The sequence below is a fragment of the Pteropus medius genome, unplaced genomic scaffold (assembly GCF_902729225.1).
Source record: "Pteropus medius unplaced genomic scaffold, Ma_sr-lr_union100, whole genome shotgun sequence".
Classification (NCBI taxonomy): Eukaryota; Metazoa; Chordata; class Mammalia; order Chiroptera; family Pteropodidae; genus Pteropus; species Pteropus medius.
This window is the reverse complement of record NW_024355990.1, coordinates 1,631,987-1,650,463: the sequence shown is the minus strand read 5'-3', so window position 1 is coordinate 1,650,463 and position 18,477 is coordinate 1,631,987. Positions and strand designations below refer to the sequence as shown.

The 18,477-nt window shown below is 60.3% G+C and overlaps 1 non-coding gene across 1 annotated transcript; it reads right to left on the bottom strand.

Moving 5' to 3' along the window:
• Positions 1 to 4,641: 4,641 nt before the first annotated feature.
• LOC120600484 (U6 spliceosomal RNA) lies at positions 4,642 to 4,743 on the bottom strand. The gene has a single exon (XR_005652200.1). It is a non-coding gene; the product is annotated as a U6 spliceosomal RNA (small nuclear RNA).
• Between the last annotated feature and the right edge of the window lie 13,734 nt (positions 4,744 to 18,477).

Sequence of the window (18,477 nt, the reverse complement as noted above, 5' to 3'; positions counted from 1 at the left end):
GTCTCATTCCCGACCTTAGGGAAGAACATTTTGGTCCTTGGCCATTGAGTGAGACGTTAGCCGTGGGCTTTTCTGAGATGCCCGGGGTCAGTTGGAGGAAGTTTTCTCCTATCCCTGGTTAGCCGAGTGTCTTTATCAGTGATGGATTTGTCACATGCTTTTTCTGCACCTGTGAAAATGGTTGTCATCCTTCGTCTATTCACGTGGTGTATTACGTCGTCGGTTTTCACATTTTGAGCTCCTCTTGTGTCTCTGGACTACATCCCACTTGGTCATGGTGCATTATAATCCTTTTAGGTGCTGCCGAGTTCACTTGGCTGATATTCTGTCGAGGATTTTTGCGTCTATATTCATAAGCGATATTGGTCTATAGTTTTCTCGTGATATCTTTCTCTGACTTCGACATGCAGGTGATGCTGGCCTCATAGAACAGTGGGAAGTGTCCCCTCTTCTGTTTTTTGAAAGAGTTTGAGGGGGATTGGTGTTGATCCTTGTCGAAGCCTCTGGTAGAATTCACCAGTGAAGCCATCTGGCCCCGTGCTTTCCTTTGTCAGGAGATGAATCGATTACTGATTCAATCTCTTTAGTTGTTATAGGTCTGTGAACACCTTCTATTTCTTCTTGAATCAGTTGGTAGTTTGTGTGTTTCTAGGAATTTATCCATTTCATCCAGATTATCTAATGAGGCGGCCTACAATTCATATTTTCTATTTCTGCAAATGTGGTAGTGTCCCCACTTTCTTTCCTGATTTCAGTAATTTGAGTTCATTTTCTGGGTCAGTCTCTGGTTGCGAGGGGTTCCTAAGGAGCCCTCTCCCCACCCCCAAGATTCCCCAGCAATGACCCTGGGCTTAGAGTGAGGGAGGGGAAGGCAGAGTCCGCTTCAAGAACCAGAGGGTCAGGGCTCAACCCATATCCGCCTTCAAGTGCTTCCAGCTCCCCACAAGCAGGCAGGCCCCCAGGGGTGCAAATCCAACCCCATCAGAAACCAGTTACGGCCCCACTAAGTCCTCAGCCTGGCCTCAGGGGAGTGGGGTTGGGAGCTCAGTTGGCAGGCAGCAGAGGCTGTGTATAACCCAGCGTGGGCGTCGAGCTTGGCAGGGAAGGCTGGTGAGGAGGGCTCAGCCTACAGCCTTAGGGAAGGGAACCCACAGACCCCTCAGCCTTGTCCTGTGGCCACACCATGGCCGCATCGGAGAGGAACAGAGAGCCCTTCAGTGGCTTGCTGAGACTGGCCCACATAGAGGGCGTGGATTCAACACAGAGCTGCTCAGAGGGAGCCAGATGTGGGAGAGCAGGGGTCAAGGGGTGGGGTGGGCCAGGCTGGGGTTCAAGTGGAGGCGGGTGGTGGGGTGGGTGGGGGCTCGGGATCTGCTGGCCGGGGTCATTCATGGAGACCCATAAAGCAGCTGGGTCACGGTGGGGAGGGGCTTGTGAGTGGCACACCCCACTGCCCACCCCCCAAGCCCTGCTCCCCACCCTGCTCTGCCCCCCACCCGGGTTCTAAAGGGCCTGTGGAGGTCCTAAGTACGGTGGCAGCTCCTTCTCATAGAACCTTAAAAATAGGGCTGAGGTGGTGTCTTCACAGAGCACAGTCTGCCCGGGAGCCAGGAATAAGTCCCGAACCACTCAATAATTCAAGTTGGATCCAAATAGATTTTCCACTTAACCTAGTAGCCTCTGTGCCTCTTCGGCAAGTCCCTACCCTGCCCAGGGGCTGGGCGCGGGAGGCTCCCGGGGTGTGGAGTCAGCCCTGGCCTTTGCAGGTCACCCCCTGGCCCCTCAAGGCCTGGAGTAGAGGACTCTCAGGGCCAGGAGGGGCCCTTTGTGAAGAGGCCCAGCCCCCACCCTAGCTGTCCCAAGAACCCCTCCCCCGCCCGCTCTCCTCAGGCCACAAGCATTGGCCTATTTGAGCCTGGGTGTGAGCTGGGCTCCTTGGCCCCTCCACACCTCACCCCTCCTCCTGGACCCCAGGGGAGCCAATCCCCTGGCTTCGGCCCCAGTCCAGGTGCCCACACATACCTCAGGGTCTGTTTCCCCGCCCCTCCCTGGAAGGGTCCCTGAAGCCACTGCACCTGTGGCTTCAGGGCCTGGTGAGGACAGCTGGGCTGGGGACAAGGGACCAGGGCCCTGGGTTCCAGCCCAAGGCCTCTGCACTTGCTGGGGGTGGGAGCATGGGCAGGGGTGCCCGTCGGTCTGGCCCACAGCCCCAGGTTCGGCCCAGCCCCAGCAGTCCTTGCTGCACTGGCCTGGCCAGGTCCTGTGCGGAGTTTTACCAAATTATTAATTAAAGGCACGGGCATGCGGCGGCGCTGACATTCAAATGAATAGCACGCCGGTAATTAGGCGAGGTGTCGTGGAAATGATGGAGCGAGGCCCGCTGTCCCCAGTTCACCTCCAAAGCAGCAGGAGCAACTTCTCCCAGTTTCCTACCGCTGTGAGTGGCGCTGGGGGCGGGTGGGGAGTGCAGGCCAGAGGGGCCAGGGCACAGCTGTTGCTGCCGACAGAGCTGGGCCCCTCTGTCCGGCTCGGCTCGGGGAGAAGAGCGAGGAAGGGGCAGGGGAGGCAGGCTAACGGCGGAGATGGATAGCCATGCAGACTGGCGGCAACTCAGGCAAACTGGGGGAGGCTCAAACCCCAGGGCGAGGGGGTCCTGCCCTGGGAGAGGACGCAGCTGCCCAGGCTCTCCCCAGGGTGCAGGGGTCCTGCGGAGAGCTGGGAGTGAGGAGCAGGCTCCAGTGTTCCGCACAAGTCTGCAAGAGCCTGGGGAGCCCGCCGCCCCTCACCCGCTCTCCACGCCCCTCAGTTCCCATCTCGGAGGTGAACATTTTTTCCAGTCTGTTTGGGCTTTGTTTGTTTGTTTGTATTTACTTCTAAATAGCATGCCAATGTTGTGGGGGGTTTTCGTTTGTTTTTAAGATTTAGAAATTATCCATTGACTTCCTGCTGTGGGGGCTGAGAGTTTGATCCCTCACGCAGCCCCTGCCACAGTCTCCCACACACGCACTTTCCTGCCCCCCGACTTCTCATTCGGGCTGAATCGGAATTCAGTGGGTGCATCATTATTGCTGTGCACATGCTATTCGCAGCTGAGAATGTATTGTAGTCACATCTCCTGTACAACCTGTTGTTTCTCCTGGACTTAATAAGAGCCTCATGTTTTAGGTCTGGCTTATTTTCTACGTACCCATCACTTAGTTATCCCCCGACCCTACGATGGAAATATAAATCTCTTTTTGGCACATAACAACATCAGGCCATCTATGAATTTCTTGGAGCCTGTGACAGCCAGCCTCCAAGATGGCCCCCAGTGACCCATGCCTCCTAGGTCCCTGTGGCACTCTGGCCACCGTGAACCAGCTGAGTCTGTAGGACGGAGGGAGATGCAGGGGCGGAGGTGTGTCACCTCTGATACCGGACTGTGAAACACTTTGGGGCTTCGTCTGACGGTGTGCCCACGCGCCCTCTCTCCCTCTCCCTCCACCCCACCTTCCTCTCCGCCCCACCCATTCATCGTTCATTTGGAGGGAAGTCAGTAGCCATGCCGTATGCTGTTCTGTGAAGTCCACGTGGCAGTGAACTGAGCTCACCTGTGAGGGAGCCATCTTGGAAATGCATCCTTCAGCCCTGGTCAGGCCTTCAGATGCCCACAGCCCTGGCCATCATCTTGACTACAACCTTGTGAGAGGCCCAGAGCCAGAACCAGCCAGCCAGCCTGCCTGCCCCCGGGCTCCAGCCCCTCAGACACTGCGAGGCAATGGATCTTTGTTCTGGAGTAATTTGTTACCCAGCAAAAGATAACTAATACCGAGCCCCTCCTCCCTCGCCCACTCACCTCGGTTGCCCTGGACGCCTCCTGTGTGCCCCTCAACTCACTCCTGCATGGAATTCTCTCCTTCATAGCTCACGTGAGGTTCCGTTCGGACTGCTCCCTCGTGTCAGTGCTTTGTGGCACCTGCTGGCTCCTTGAGAGCACAAAGACGAGCGCTACAAGCCCACCCTGCCCCCACCCCGGAAACCAGTGCCCCTCTGGTCTTCCAGGGGAGAGACCTGGAAATGTGGCTGGTTTTTGTTTGTTTGTTGTTTGTTTTTAACTGCCTAGAAGAATTCTTGTCCTTAAGTCTTTCAGGTGCCTGTCAACAGCCTCAAGATGAACTGCACTGTCAAGTTTCATGACGTGAGAATCCAGTTCCGATGGGAGAGCCGAGCCCCCATTGCCGCGCTGGGCCTGCCGCGGTGGGTGGGGCGAGCCCCGCCGCTGTCCTTGGTGCTGAAACCAGTGCCGCCGCGTGGGCTTGGGCTGGACCCGGCGCCTCTGCTCTGGCTTTACTCTGCTTCTTCCCGGTCCCCCCGCCCCACGAGCCTGGGCAGGCACTTCTCTGTAAGTCTTTATTTTTCATTTATTAATCTATTTTAATGGTTTTTAAGCGAGTGGCCCATTTTCCTTCTGCATTGGGACCCACAAATTACGTATGTGTCCTGACTGCTGATGTATTGTGCAGTGCCCTAGCTGACCCCTCCCAATTTAGAAGTGGTTCTTGGTTCTGTTGTCACTGCTGGCTCGATTCTCAGCTCTTAACAAAAATGCTAGTAAAGCAGGTTATTGAGTTCCTATTTGACAGACTAATATTACAGTTTATGAGAAATGTGGGGCGCTTCACGAATTGGCGTGTCACCCTTGTGCAGGGGCCACGCCAAGCTCCTCTGTGTCATTCCGACTTAGCATGTGGGCTGCCAAAGCCGGCATCTCTGTAGCTCTTGTGAGCAGACCCTGCACGGGCTCCGTGGATGGGCTTGAGTCCCAGCGTGAGCATCTGTAGATGGCTGAGCTGAGAACTCGCCGGATTACATGTGACAGAAACCAACTGAAACCACCTTAAGCAAAAACAGAGCTCGTAAGTTCACTCGTGGGGCAGAGCTGTCTGTGCCTAGCCTGGCCACACCACACACCTGCTCTCTCCCTCTGTGTCGGTGACATCCCCAGAGGGCCCCTTCCCTCTGGGGGCCGGATGGCCAGCAGCGTCCCCAGGTTCATTTTGTCCCCCGTCTTGTTCCTAGGCAAATGCACCACTCTATCCCAAAGGCTCCAGCGATGCCCCGAGGCCACACCCCTCTGTTCTGGCTGGCCTGGCTTGACCCTGATCACTGGCTGGGGGGGAGTGGAATCAGCCCCCGGCCACCTTGGAGAGGGTTCCTCAGTGGACAGCCAGCACTGTCACTGGAAGAAGCCACACTGGTTGGGGTAACTGAGGGAGATGCCGTGACCCCAGAATCTCTCAGGACACTCCATCCCCAAGGTCCTAGGCGAGAATCACCTGTTCTCAGCAGTGACCCATCTTGCCTCCGGGTACTTCTCTTCCAGTCACGGCAGGGAACGGCGTGATTAAGGCTCCATTATTAACTTGCCAATCTCGTTTCTGGGGCACAGACGCTGACGGCTTAGGGGACCCAGTTGGCATATAACAAGGTCTCCATGACAAATTACTTGGGTATCAATTAACTATCTGGGGAAATGTCAAGCAGGATCCTTCATGCTGGCAGCGAGGGACAGCCAATTAACCTGGGGCAAGTAATCCAATCCTGCTGGTCGCCTGCCTCAGCCTCCAGCAGGGCTGGGAATGAGGGAAGGCGCCTGGGGCCCAGAGCGGGCGGGGCCCAGAGCGGGCGGGGCGGCCTCCATCCCTGGGACCCACAGCCCTGCAGTCACACCAGGGGCGCTGTTAACATGGCTTACCTTGCAGCCAGCCTCTGTCCATGGTTCGTTCATTCTAAAACCACTGGCTGGGTCAGGTCTGACTGCTCACCAGGGGATGCGACAGCACAGGAGAGGGACAATGGTACAGACAGGTGTCCATGTCTCGTGTGGTCTCTGCAGGATCCAAGACGAGTAAGAGCTTCCTCAGGGCAGAGAAGAGGGAAGGGTTAGCTCTTTCTGGGGCCAGGGCAGGCAGAGGTGTGAGGAGGCGCCAGGTCCCAGGGTAGGGGGCTGCTGGGGGCACCAGGCACAGCACAGGCACAAAACTGCACACCGGGCCCAGCGCTCAGGGCCTTTGGCAGTGAACTTGCAGAGCTGGGCTCTGCCATTCTGAGCCGTAAGACTTGGAGACAGTTTCTCAAGACTTTCCTGAGCCTCAGCTTGCTCATCTGTAGAATAGGGCTAGTAACCCCGGTTCCCAGGGCCGCGAGCGAGGGGTGCCTGGTGCTGACAGGCCGAGCTTGGTTCCCTGGCTGAATTCGATTCCCTCTTCCCTGCAGGTGAAGCCCTGGTCCCTGACTCCCTGGTGGGGAGCTCAGCACGTGCTGGGGGGAGGCACAGAGACAGGAGATGTGGCAACTTGGCGGAGGTGGCATGGGCTGGCCAGCAGGCACGCAGACCAGGGCTGATGGCAGGGCCGGGGACGTCCCACGCACCCACTCCGTGCCTTTTAAGTTTTATCTGTTTTCAGGAAAGCACTCTGGCCGCCTGGGTCCCTCCTGGTGAAGGCCGGTGGCCATGCTCTGACCCCAACTTATTCCCTGGCCTTTGTCCACACTGTCCCCCTGCCTGGCCCACCCCTCCGGTGGAGCTGACCCCTGCCCTGTGGTAGCCCCCACCTGTGATTGGCAGCTGCCACTTGCCAGCGTGGAGCCTCATGCTTGTTCACGACACCGACATATGGCACCTCTGTGGGGGGGAGGGGGATCGGAGGGAGCTGCCAATCGTGAGAGTGCAGCGTGTCCCCATTCGAGCCCTGCCCAAGCACAGCAAACGCGCCCGTGAGGGGAGCAGAGGCGGCGGAGGCGTGCGCGTGCGCGTGCGGTGCATGTCTGCACGCGGGCCCAGCACCGTGGGGGCGCGGGGAGGGGAGGAAACAAAGGCTGGGCCGGTGGGGGGGTGGTGCAGGGCTTGGGAGGAGTTTTGGGTTTTGCGGCTTCTGAGCTCTCAGCTACTGCAGAGGGTCCCTGAGCTCACACCAGCACCGAGACCCCTTTCACCTCCCCCGCTCCGCCTCTCACGGGGACCCCGGGCTCGAGGCCGTGAGTTAGACAGGGGCTCAGCCTTGGGCAGTCCTGAGTGCGGATCATCGAAGTGTTCTGATTAATTCTCTCCAGAATCAGGAAATTCCACCCAATGTCAAACCAGAGTCCACGGGGCTCCAGGCTCCGCCAGGCTCTTCTGTTTTGTCGGGATGGGAGCGTGTGTGCGTGCGCGTGTGCGTGTGTGTTTGCGTGTGCGCGTGTTTGCGTGTGCGCACGTGTGTGTGCGCGCGCGCACACACACACGCGTGCACACACTGCCCCACATCAGTGGGCGGGCCCAGCAGCCCACCAGCAGGGGCCTCCCGGCCCCTCCCCCATGTCCGGCTGGCCCTCCAGGGCTTAGCTGCAAAGCTCTGCTCCCGGGGCTATGAGGGCTCTTGGGGTCCTCATCTGCCCCTCCTCCCTGACCCAGGGCTGAGGCTGCTGCCATGGAAACAAGGCTCTTTGCCGGCTGGCCACGTGCATCCTGGAAAGGGTTAGTGGGTCCAGGAACCATGGCCACTGCCTCCCAGGAGGCCCAGCCCTGTGACGCCCCAACCATGCTCTGCCACCTGCCCCCATGGGTAGTGAGAAGTCACAAGAGATAGGAGGAAAGAGCCGAGGGAGCCTGGGCTAGAGCCTGGGGCCCAGCAGGCTGCGGGGCTGAAGCGGCTGGGAGTGAGGAGCCTGCTCTGTGAGCCCCAGCCGAGGGCACAGCCGTGTGGAGGGGCTAGACGCTTCCACGAGCCTTCATGTGCCCTTTGGACAGCAGCAGACCCTGTGGGGATGTCCACGGGGCCCACCAGCCTCCTTTGTGGGGGGCAGTATGGCCGGGGACTTGGGAACAGCACTCCCACGCTTTTGGCCTTTCTCAGGGAGCTGCAGAACCTTGTCCCCCAGGGGTGCAGCCTGCCAGAGAGCTGCCCACCCAGCAGCTCCCTCCCAGGCAGCTGGAGCCCTGAGGGGCTCCTGGGGGTCTGCCCCACTGGCACCCTGGCCCTCAGCCCTCAGATGTCTGGGTGGCCCGACGCCTCCGGCCGCCCTGGACGAGCCCCGTGCCCGCTGGCAGTGCTGGCGCCCGGCCTCCGCGCTCGGGCACCGCTGTGTGTGGCGGCATCTGCTGCTCCCGTCGGGGCAGATGGGCTGCCAGTGAGCTAAGTGTGTGTGGGGGCGGGTGCCATAGGAACCCCTTCCCGCCGGAGCGTGGGGGTGGGAGAGGCAGGCGCCTGCTGGTGGGGAGTGAGCAGGAGGGAGGGATGCTCGGATCACACGGGCTCCTGGTTTGCAGTGAGACCCATGGTGCCGGTTCCTGGTAAGGGGTTCGGGGAAGCCTCCCCCAACCTCCTAGGGGATGCTGGGCCTTGGAGGCCCTTGTCAGGGCAGGAATCTCCCTGTCACTGCTGGCTGGGTGGCCTTGGACAAGTCACTTCCCTCTCAGGGCCTCGGGCCTGAAGGAGTGAGTCTGGATCATCCTCAGGGCACCTCGGCAGGAGGAGGGCGTCCTAGCAAACAGATGCCTGCCATCTGCAGGGGCCTCCTGCCAGCACAATCCGCCAGCCCCGTCCAGGGCACATGGGCTGAGCCTCCGCCATGCGCTTCCGAGGCTGTGGCTCCCGGAGAGGTTAGGGCAGCGTCATGTGTCAGGCAGGGTCCCTCTGCAGTCAGCGCTCACAGCCCCGCTCGGCCTTAGCGGGGACCACGCAGCGAGGGCCCTGTCAGGTCACTAGGGCCAGCCCCTGGGCAGGATGCTGGCCGAGGTAGGAGACCCGCCCTACCTGGCTGCCCCAAAGCCCAGCACCTGGATCCCCAGGGATACTGGGGCCTGTGGAAGGGGGACATGTGGGAAAGCCAGCAAGGAAATAGCCCAGGGCCACCGATAGCCTTGGAAACTGCTCTCGGGGTACCTGCCAGGCACCCCCAGAATCCTGCTGTGGGGTACCCGAAGGGCTTCTTCATGATGACAGTGAGCAGAACCCCAGGGCCCGGCTCAGCTGCCATCACACTGGACGCCGCCCTGAGCACTTAGCGCCCTGGCCTCCAGTAATTAGCATGGCGGCAGGGGAGGCGGCCATTACCCCACAAGACAGAAGAGGAGCCTGGGGTTTAGAAAGGGTGGCTGGCTGGCAGAGGCGGGGGGCCCCTCAGTGGCCGAGCTGGGATTGGGGCCCAGGTGGCTGGCTGCACAACCGCGTCGGTCAGCTCTGCCCCTTGGGCTCCCGGTCCGCACACCACACACCCAGCACGCCCGGTGTCTCATTCCTGCATGGCTCCAGAAAGCCAGGGGAGGGTCCAGGGGGCCCTGGGTACCCTCTCCCCTCCCTCCCATCCCCAGGCGGCCCCCATCCCGCCCCTGCAGCCGCCTCCGCCGCCCGCGGTGACTCAGCTCAGCTGTCACTCACCCTTTCCACTTGTTGGTGGCTGCTTTTTTTTTTTCTTTTTCTTTTCCAAAGTATGACATCGCTGCTGTGCTTTGGCAGGGTGGCCCCAGCTTAAGGTGGACTCTGATCCTGCTCTGTCACCTCCAGAGCAGGCACAGTCCCGCCTTAGCTCCACCTGACTTGGGTATGGTGCCTGGGGACACCTGTCCAGTCACCCTTCGCAGCCCCTCACGCACGGCCAGAGGACCTCGTGTCCTTGATGTTGTCATCTGGGCATCAAGAAGCCAGAAACTCTCTCAGGGTGACCTGGAGGGGGGCCAGAACCCCACTTTTCGAGAAAAGGAAAAGAAATGGATAAATTTGTCCTGGAGAGGACTGGGGTAGGGCAACGCCATTGCCAAGGCCATGGGGGCCGAATGGTGTGGAGAAGGAAGGGCCCCCCCCTCAGTGGAGGGGGCTCTCCCACACTTGGGACCGGTGTCGGAATTCAATGTCTCGTTAGATGGTGAGTTCCCTGTCTCTAGGAGGATCCAAGCCCTGAGGTGGATGGGATCCTTCACGGGACTAAGCCCAGAGTGGTGGAGTTTGTGGGAAGAATGTTAAAAGCCGGGGTTGGACGTTTGGGGTTCAAGTCTCAGGCTGCCTCTGTGAGCTTAGGCTAGTCCTCAAGTCTCATCAGCCTCTGCCTCTTCATCTCTAAATGGCAGCAGCACGTGCTTTGTGGGGGGACCCTCAACGGGATTGGGGTGCTCATAGATCCTGGAATTGGAGACACCCCTGGCCTTTGGGAAAAGACAACAGTGGGGAGGTCAGAGGCGGTGGAAAGCCCCATCTGGGCAGTCACGAGCTGACTTGGGATTTTTAAGTAACTAAGAGAAGTCAGACAGTCCCACACCCATGGATGCCCAACCATGCCCCCCCGCCTGCCGCACCGCGACCTCTCCTCTTTTCCCCTCCTTCCCCACCCGTGCTCCTGTGCCCACTTCTCATGCCTCTTAGAGTGACTGAATGGTGGCCACCAAAAACGTGTCCACCCAGAACCTCAGAACGTGAGCTCACTTAGAATAAGAGTCTTTGAGGCTATAACCAAGTTAAAGGTCTTGAAGTGAGATCATGATGGATTAGGTTGGGCCCTGAGTCCAATGTCAAGTGTCAGGAGACAAAGGCAGAGGGAGATGTGAGACTCAGACTCATGTGAAGTTGGAGGCAGAAGTTGAGCCCACAAGCCAAGGAATGGCGAGCTTGCCGGTGGCCGCCGGAGGCAGGGAGAGAGCTTGAAACAGGCTCTGCCTCCAAGCTCAGTAGCTGCTGGAAATTTGGGCTGGAAAAGGCCTTTGTAAGCTAAGGGGGTTTGGAAGGGGCTGCACCTGGCCAGGGTGTTTCCTGCCTTATGCAGCCCCAGCTTCTTAAGGCAGAAGTCGGGGCTTGTATGCCCTGACCCCCTTGCAGCTCAAGTGTGGGCGTGCGGCCCAGCTCCCCTAACTGGCCGCCCCAGCAGACTGACTCAGAAGTGAGTGCTGTCTCTAAGCGGCTCGTGGGGTAAGGAGACCTCTCTGGGGAACTGCTTTCAGCAATGTCTGTGGGGCAAGGAGGTCATGCCCCAGAGAGAAGCTTCTAGAAGCCCTTCTCCTGCTAATCCTGGCTGGACAAGAGGGCCAAGTGGAATCAGGAGGAAATGCTCACAGCGTGGGCTGGCAACGCCCATGGTCAGGACAGACCGGTCCCCACTTTCCCCAAGGCAAAGAGGCCGTGGCTTCTCCCTGGGCCCTAGGCACCCCGCTCTCCTCCCTCACGCCTGCCCCTTCCCCTCTCGGCCCTGCTCAAGGCTCACGTCCTCCCTCCCTCCGTTCTCCTTCTCTCCCCTACACCCTTCTTAGAAATGAAGTCATCTAGAAAAATAATCAAAAAATAGAAAGAAAAAAAAGCTAAGAAAATGAGAATTTTTTCCCCTTCAAACATTTGGTAAGACACCTCCCACACGGATGAGTGTCCATGGGGGCCTGTGTTTGTCCGAGGGAGACAGGCCCGCACCTCTTGGGTGCTGTGAGTGAGTGAGCCTCCCCAATCCCTACGTGGGGGTCCGAGGGGACTCCTCCTGCAGCCCGAGACCCCAGGCGCTGCCCTCAGCAGGGGGCGGGGGCAGGCATGGCTGGAAGAAGGGTGGATGGGTTCAAGTTCAGGGGGTCATCATCCTCTAAGTGAGGGCTCTGCCTCCAGTCTCGCCCCTCTTCCCGCCCGCCCACGCCCTGCTGCAGAGTTCTCGTTTGTTTATTTATAATTTATACTCAGCCTGTTTCCAAGAACAGTCCAAGGCACTTGCTGGAAAGCTGCTTCCGAAAGCTCCGCGCTGCTCACATCCACCTTGGGCTCGCAGCCTGGGGACACATCCCGTCTCAGCCTGGCTCCTTTCCCGCCACCCCCGACGTGCACCCCGACTCCCGGAGACCCCCCCGCCAGGGCGGCTGGTTCAAGGTGATCCCGTGGCCCGAGTGCCTTCTCCCATCTTGAGGCCAGACTCTTCCTCCGTGACACCGGTGGGAGGGACCTGAGGACATCCGCACTTCTCTCCTGCCCCTCGGGAGTCTGTTCCATGTGACAGTTACATGGTACAAGCTCTTCCGTCCTGCCCCCGACCAGACCTGGCCTGGCCCTTGACGGCATGTGGCCAAGTCATGCCGTCGGTGAAGGCGATGGATGATGGTGAAGGTGGGGGCTCCGCGCTCTGCCTGGAGTGATGTTCAGGGCTGAGGTGCCAGGGCTGGTCGCTCGGGCAGGGGAGAGGCTGTGGTGACAGCAGAAGTCACCCTCACGACTTCGTCTGAACCCCTAGGTAGAGGCCCAAGACGCCTTTTCACGGATTTCTTCAGGACCAGGGTGACAAAGTGCAACTCCATCGACCAGGAGAGGGTGGGGCACCCGGCTCGGCGAGGGCCGACGTGACCACAGCCACACTCGGCACCTTCCTCCCCAGCTCTGCCTGCCCAGCTGGGGCCTCAAAACTTCGCCCCTCTGGCAGGAGAGTCACCTCTGCTCCCTGTCCCGGGTCCCCCCTTTCCTCAGCCTTGCTTTTCCATCCGGTGGCATGGGTGCCGGTCAGGGCCGGAGAGCTGGCTCAACCAGAACTCAAAAATGCCACTTCCCCACCCCCATTCCTTGCAGGGCGGAGCTGAGGGGGCCAAGCTGAGCCGTGGGCAGCTGAGGTCGAGCCACCGCGCACATGCACTCCCAGCCCCTGTCAGGGCCTCAGCTTTGCCATCTGCAAAATGAAACAGCCCCTCGGGCTTCCCCCTCTGCCAAGGTCTGTAGGCCCAACTTCTACAGAACAGGCTGGACGCCTCTGCCAGTCCGGGGGGTACATCATGGGCAAGGCGTGGGGGCTGCCCTCCCTCTCCCACCGGCCTGGCTTCATCAGTACGGCCCTCCCTTCCTTCCTCCCTGATCCTGAGCAGTCGTGGCCTGGCCGAGGGAGCCCTGGCATGGCTGGGCCCTGGGGTGGCCCTTGGGAAGCGTTGGGGGTGAAGGCAATGCCGGGCAGGCCGTGCCAAAGATGCTGTCACTTGGCGGGCACACGCAGAGCGTGGCCTTTCCCTGGTTCTGGCTCTCCTTGTTGCTGAGTTCCAGGGACCACGGATGCCCCGGCTGCGGGGGTTGAGGCAGACCAGATGTCCAGTGCAGGCCACAGTGCCCTGGCCAGAAGGACAGCACAGCCCAGGCCCTTGCTGACACAGCCCTGGAACACTTGACTTTGGCGCTGAGTGGGAGACGCAGGCAGCAGGGAGAGGAGCCAGGTGGCCCCGTGTCCTGAAGGAAATGCCTAGAGCCACAGACTGGCCCAGGAGCATCCGGCTGCTGGGGAGGCCGGTGCCCTGCTCCCCACGAGGTTGGCGGCATATGGCCGCCCTGGCTTGCCCGCACCACACCCCCTGCAAAGAGCTCGTCTCCCGGTGCCCGCGCCCACAGGGAGGCCGGTTGTCCGGACATTTGGATGCAATTCCGGGCAGCCTTGAATGCTCGTCTGGCTTCCTGCCTGGGAAGCGGCTTCGTGCCGGGGAACAGCACAGGCTTCTCAGCCGCACAGAGCTGGACTGAAGACCTGGGACCCGCGTGTGCTGGTGGCGTGATCTCGGTCAACGGCCATCGCGTCTGAGCCTGCTTCCCCGTTTGTAAAAGGATGGCTGATGTGAGGACTGGTACCCAGAACCACAGCACGCTCGAGTGTCGTCCATGGTGCACGCTTCACACCGAAGGGGCCCCCAGGGACCGCTGGGAGGACCTGCAGAGGCCCAGCCCGTCCTCCTTCCGCTGCGCCTCAGCCCCCAGCCCCCGCGTGGTCCTAACCACTCTTTCCCGTCAGTCCTCCCGCCAGACCTTCGCCATCTGATGCAGCACCTAGCAGAGCGCTGGGCGCGAACCAGTGACATCTGGTGCCCAGAGGATTCGAAGCTGCGGTGACTGTTTGAAGGATAAGGCTCCCTGAGGCGTCTGGGTCCTCCCACAGGAATGAGCTCTTCGGGAGGGAGATGCTGAAAGGCGCTTGGCGCGTGGGCAGTCGCCCAATCCTTGCTGGTTCCCCTTCCGGAGAATTCCCCAGGGGGGCTCACGCCCCTGGTGGGGAGAAGAGATGCTCGTCCACCTGCTCAGTCTACAATATTTACCGAGCACCCGCTCTGATCCGAACAGGACAAATCGTCGGCCGCCGTGGAGCTTTCAGACATCACACATATTAAACGGCCACGTGGGACGGTGACAAGACCTATGGAGAGAACATGGCGGGGAGCGAGTGTAAAAGGTGGTCCGCTCGCTGACATGTCTGAGCAACGCCTGAAAGGAGGTGACAGGCCGCCCTGCGGATGAACGGACATCTGGGAGCAGTGCTCCCGGCAGCGCGGCCAGTGAGCCCTGAGGCCCTGCGGCGGTCACGAACCGGTGGCCTTAGTGGAGACAGCAGAGAGAGTGGCAGATGGGGCGGAACCTTGACTGCGCTCTGAGGGGGACAGGGAGCCGTAGAGAAGGGGCATTACTTTTAGGAGAGCACCAGCTGCTGCGCTGAGAATGGGCTTAAGGGTGAAGCGGGGAGACCCCGGCCTAGAGCAGAGGACGGTGACCTAAGTCATAGGTGGTGGCCCGGGCCGGGCTGGTGGCAGTGGAGGTGGCGGAAGTGGTCAGGTCTGGGGATACTAGCAAGGCACAGGTCCGCAGCTGCACTGGAGGCAGGTGCGACAAATAGGAGGCACGGGGCCCCCCGGGCCGGAAGCCCCGCCCCATCGGGCCCCACGGCCCGCGCCCACCGGAAGCCGCGGCTGAGCTCTCGCGAGAGCGCCCCTAGAACCCCGCCCCTCCGCGCTCCGCTCGTCTGCGCGTTGCCGTGGCAACCCCTGCACCCGCCGGGGCCCTGACGGCCGAGGCTCTCTGTCCCAGGTCCCCGCGCGGTCGGGGCCCGCCGCTCCCGCCCGTGCTTCCGGAGCCACGGGCCCGGGGGGACGCAGGGGGCCCCGCCGACGCTCCTAACGGTGTCAGCGCGTTTCGTACGCACCGCCCTGGACGCTGCGCAGCCGCAACCGCCCCTCCCGGACCCCTGCTCCCGATCCCGACGCCGCCCCGCGCCCCCTCTCTTTCCCCTGGTCTCCCGCCTCGGGCCTCGGCTCCTTCCCCGCCCCGGCCAGAGGGCCTGGAGGGCTCCCCGGGGACGGGGGCACCGGCCTGACCTTGGTCCCCAACACCCAGAGCTCATCAGGGCCCACCCCTTCTTCCCTCTCTAGTTCAGGGCTGGAGTCAGCAGCCGGAGAGGAAGGAAGGAAGGGTCTGGAAACGGGGCGGCCCCGGCCATCAGAGCCTTGACCTCAGCCCGCCCCGGAGGGGGTGAGAGAATGCCACCAGGCGTAAGCCCCCGCGGTCCTGGCCCGGCCCGGCCCGGGCGGTGGACCTCCGCAGGGCCGGCCCAGGGCCGGAATTGTCCGACGAAGAAGGCGTGAAACCATGTGAAGTAGTGTGAGTTTGACAGGGAGTCGTCGTTCCTTGGGTTCACCCAGCGATCTGACTCAAAGGAAAGTTACCACAACTGGGGAAGAGCACGATTGGCTGGAGAACTTAGTTTAAAAATAAATAAATAAAATTTAAATTATATAACGAACATGTGTTCAGTGTAAAAAATTTGGAAAACACATGAAAGTATAAAAATCCTGGATCCCACCACGAGCTAGAACCACCGTTAAGATTTCAGAAAAATTTCTTCCAGTCTTTTCTTCTCCCTGGTGCCTCTGCATTTGCAGGTAGTGTTTCCAATAACCCGTGGATGTGCTCCAGCGCCCCACGGACGCTTAAGTATGAATGGGAATGGGGGTCCTGATGTGGCTCCCCAGCACCCCCAGGCGCCCCCGACACACCTGCACACATGCACACAACAGCAGCCCGGGGGCTCAAGTGAACACAGAAGTCCACTAAGGTGCTGGCTCCTGGCGGCCCACGCTCCCCAGACAGGGTCCTGGAGGTGGCAGTGAGTCCTCCAAGCTCCACGTTCCTTCCTACGGTCCCAGATTTTCTCCACCTTCTCTTTCTGGGTCAGAAGCACAGAGCTGGGGAACAGGGGCAGGATGAGGCTTGGGGAACCTGCCAGCCCAGGTGCCGGAAGGAAATTCAAGCAAGCAGGCCCAACAGAGGCCCCCCCCCTCCGACCCCCACCCCGGGGCATGGGAGGGCCCACGAGGAACAGGAGGAGTGACCAGTTCAGACAGGGAGGCAGCAAGGGGACCGATGCCAACATTTTGCCTTTGCCTTTGCCCTCCCCGGGGACCACTGGTCATGCTGTAGGACCAATAACCAAAGAAAGACCCACACACACAACACAGGGTTTTACCCTGACAGGACAAGGCGGCACATTGTAGCCTGGCACCTGGAAGAAGCTCCTGGCTAGCCCGCCCTCCCGGACACCCCTCCTTCCGAGCTGCCCGCTGACCTGGGAGGTCAGATCCTCAAGTTGCCCCTCAGCCTACCCGGCTGAGCACGTGCAGTCCCCCTGACCCCCTCACACAGGGTGATGGGGAGGACTTCGCCATCTAGCCGGATAGCCTTTCAGGCTGCCACCACGTCAGACACCTGTGCGGAGCAGGGCACAGACCCCACACGCCTGGCTCCTCGGTGCCTTCAGGGCTAGCTTGGTCTTGCCTTTCTCATGATTTCTGTCTTCAAGGATGTCTGAGTGGGACATCCTGCTCCGGGGGTGCGGGTGCTTTGTCTCCTCCCCTGCCTGGAGTGCCACGCAGACGGCCCCCAGACCACCAATTCCCTATCTCAGAAGCCCCTTGAGCAGTCTGGGGCACAGAGCAAAGCTGAGGCTGAAATTAGTAAACTCACTCAAGTCATCGAGAAAAGGGGGATGTGTGGCATCCTCGAGGTCTGGACAGTGCTCAGACACGACTGCAGAGTGCTCCTGTTTTCGTCTTGGTCACAGAGTGGCCTCGTCTCATGTTGGTGACATCGTTTGGCCGTGGGATTGTCGGCGGGCCAGCCGCCAGCAACACCAAGGCTTTTCTCCTTGTCCACACCCAGTGTGACTGGCTTCCAGTTACCACTGCACCTCACCTGTCTCTGCCACGCCGGTTTCCTCTGTGGCCGAGCAGGCTGCCTCTTCAGGCCCTTCAAAGTGGCCGGGCCCCGGCTTCCTTCCCTGCCTGGCCTCGCTCTCTGTCTCCCTCCCCTGCTTTACTCACCACGGCTCACGACCCCTCCCTGCCACCTGCCAGAATCCTGTGTCCTCTGGCTCCTGCTCACCTTGTGCCTCTCCCCACACCACCACCGAGCCCCACAGCAGGTCACACGCCAGAGCATAGCAATGCTGGGGGGCGGAGGGTGGTTTGCAGGTAGCTCTTGTCCCCACAAAGCACTCGGGCATTTTTCGGATCAGTGACTCTGCTCTGAGCCACTGTCTGTCCCAGCACTTAGAGACCACGGCTGGCAGCAGGTGGGCAAGTGCACAGGTGGCTTTGATAGCTCCTCAACCTCCCCTTTCCACTGCCAGACACCACGGGGCCCCAGCCTGGTGACCCCTGACCCCTAAAGGGCAGGGGAAGCTGGAGCTGGGAGGCCTGCCCTCCACTCTGGCCAAGGTTTGTCTGCCTCCTTGTGGTACGACCCAGAGCCGGCGGGAGGCAGGTACTCTTGGGCCAGCCAGAGTTGCCATTGCTGGTCCCATTCTCCAGCCTTAGGGGCCCCTTTTCCTTTGTGACTAAAATAGAAGGCTTTAGCCTCTTTCTTAGTTTCTTAGGCTGCTATAATAAGATGCCACAAACTGGGGGACTTAAAACAATAGACATGTATCCTCTCACAGTTCCGGAGGCCAGAGTCTGAGATCTCGGTGTCTTCATTCCTTCTGGAGGCTCCGGGAGAGAATCTGTTCCCTCCCTGTCTCTCTCAGCTCCTGGCGGCTGCCAGAGATCCTTGGCGTTCCTCGGCTTGTAGACGCATCACTCCAATCTCTGTCTCCAGCGTCTCCCTGGGTCTCTATGCCTTTGACCAAATTTTCCTCCTCTTATAAAATCTAATTAGAGCCCACTCTAATCCAGTATGACCGCATCTTAACTTAATCGCATCTGCAGAGACCCTATTTCTAAACAAGGTTGAGTTCACAGGGTCCGGGTGAACAGGAATTTTAGGGAAACACTATTCAACCCTGTACAGGCCCCCCACCCAAAACGCATCCCCTTCCAGGCCCCCGCTTCGCCTGATACTCGACAGGTGGCCCATGCCGGACACCAGCCAACTCCGTCATTTCTGCAAAGCGCCGTTCACACGGGCTGTTCTGGGCAGCGGGCGTTCTGGGCAGCGGGCGTTCACCGATGTTTACAGTGACAGACGACAGCGCAGGGCATTTCCTGGCGGCTGGGCACTCCCCCTGTGGCCCGGATGTCTCCCTCCCTGCCCTTCCCTAGCCCGTTGCATCTCTGCTCTGCGGACTTCACCTGTTCCCTCCCAGGATGCCTGTGAAAACCACAGTCCCTTTCACCTTCTGTGCACGTGCTTCGACACCGTCTTCCTCTCACCTCAAGCCTGGGCCCCAGGGGGTGGGGTCGAGGGCGGGCGAAGAGCAGGACCCACCTTCCAGACC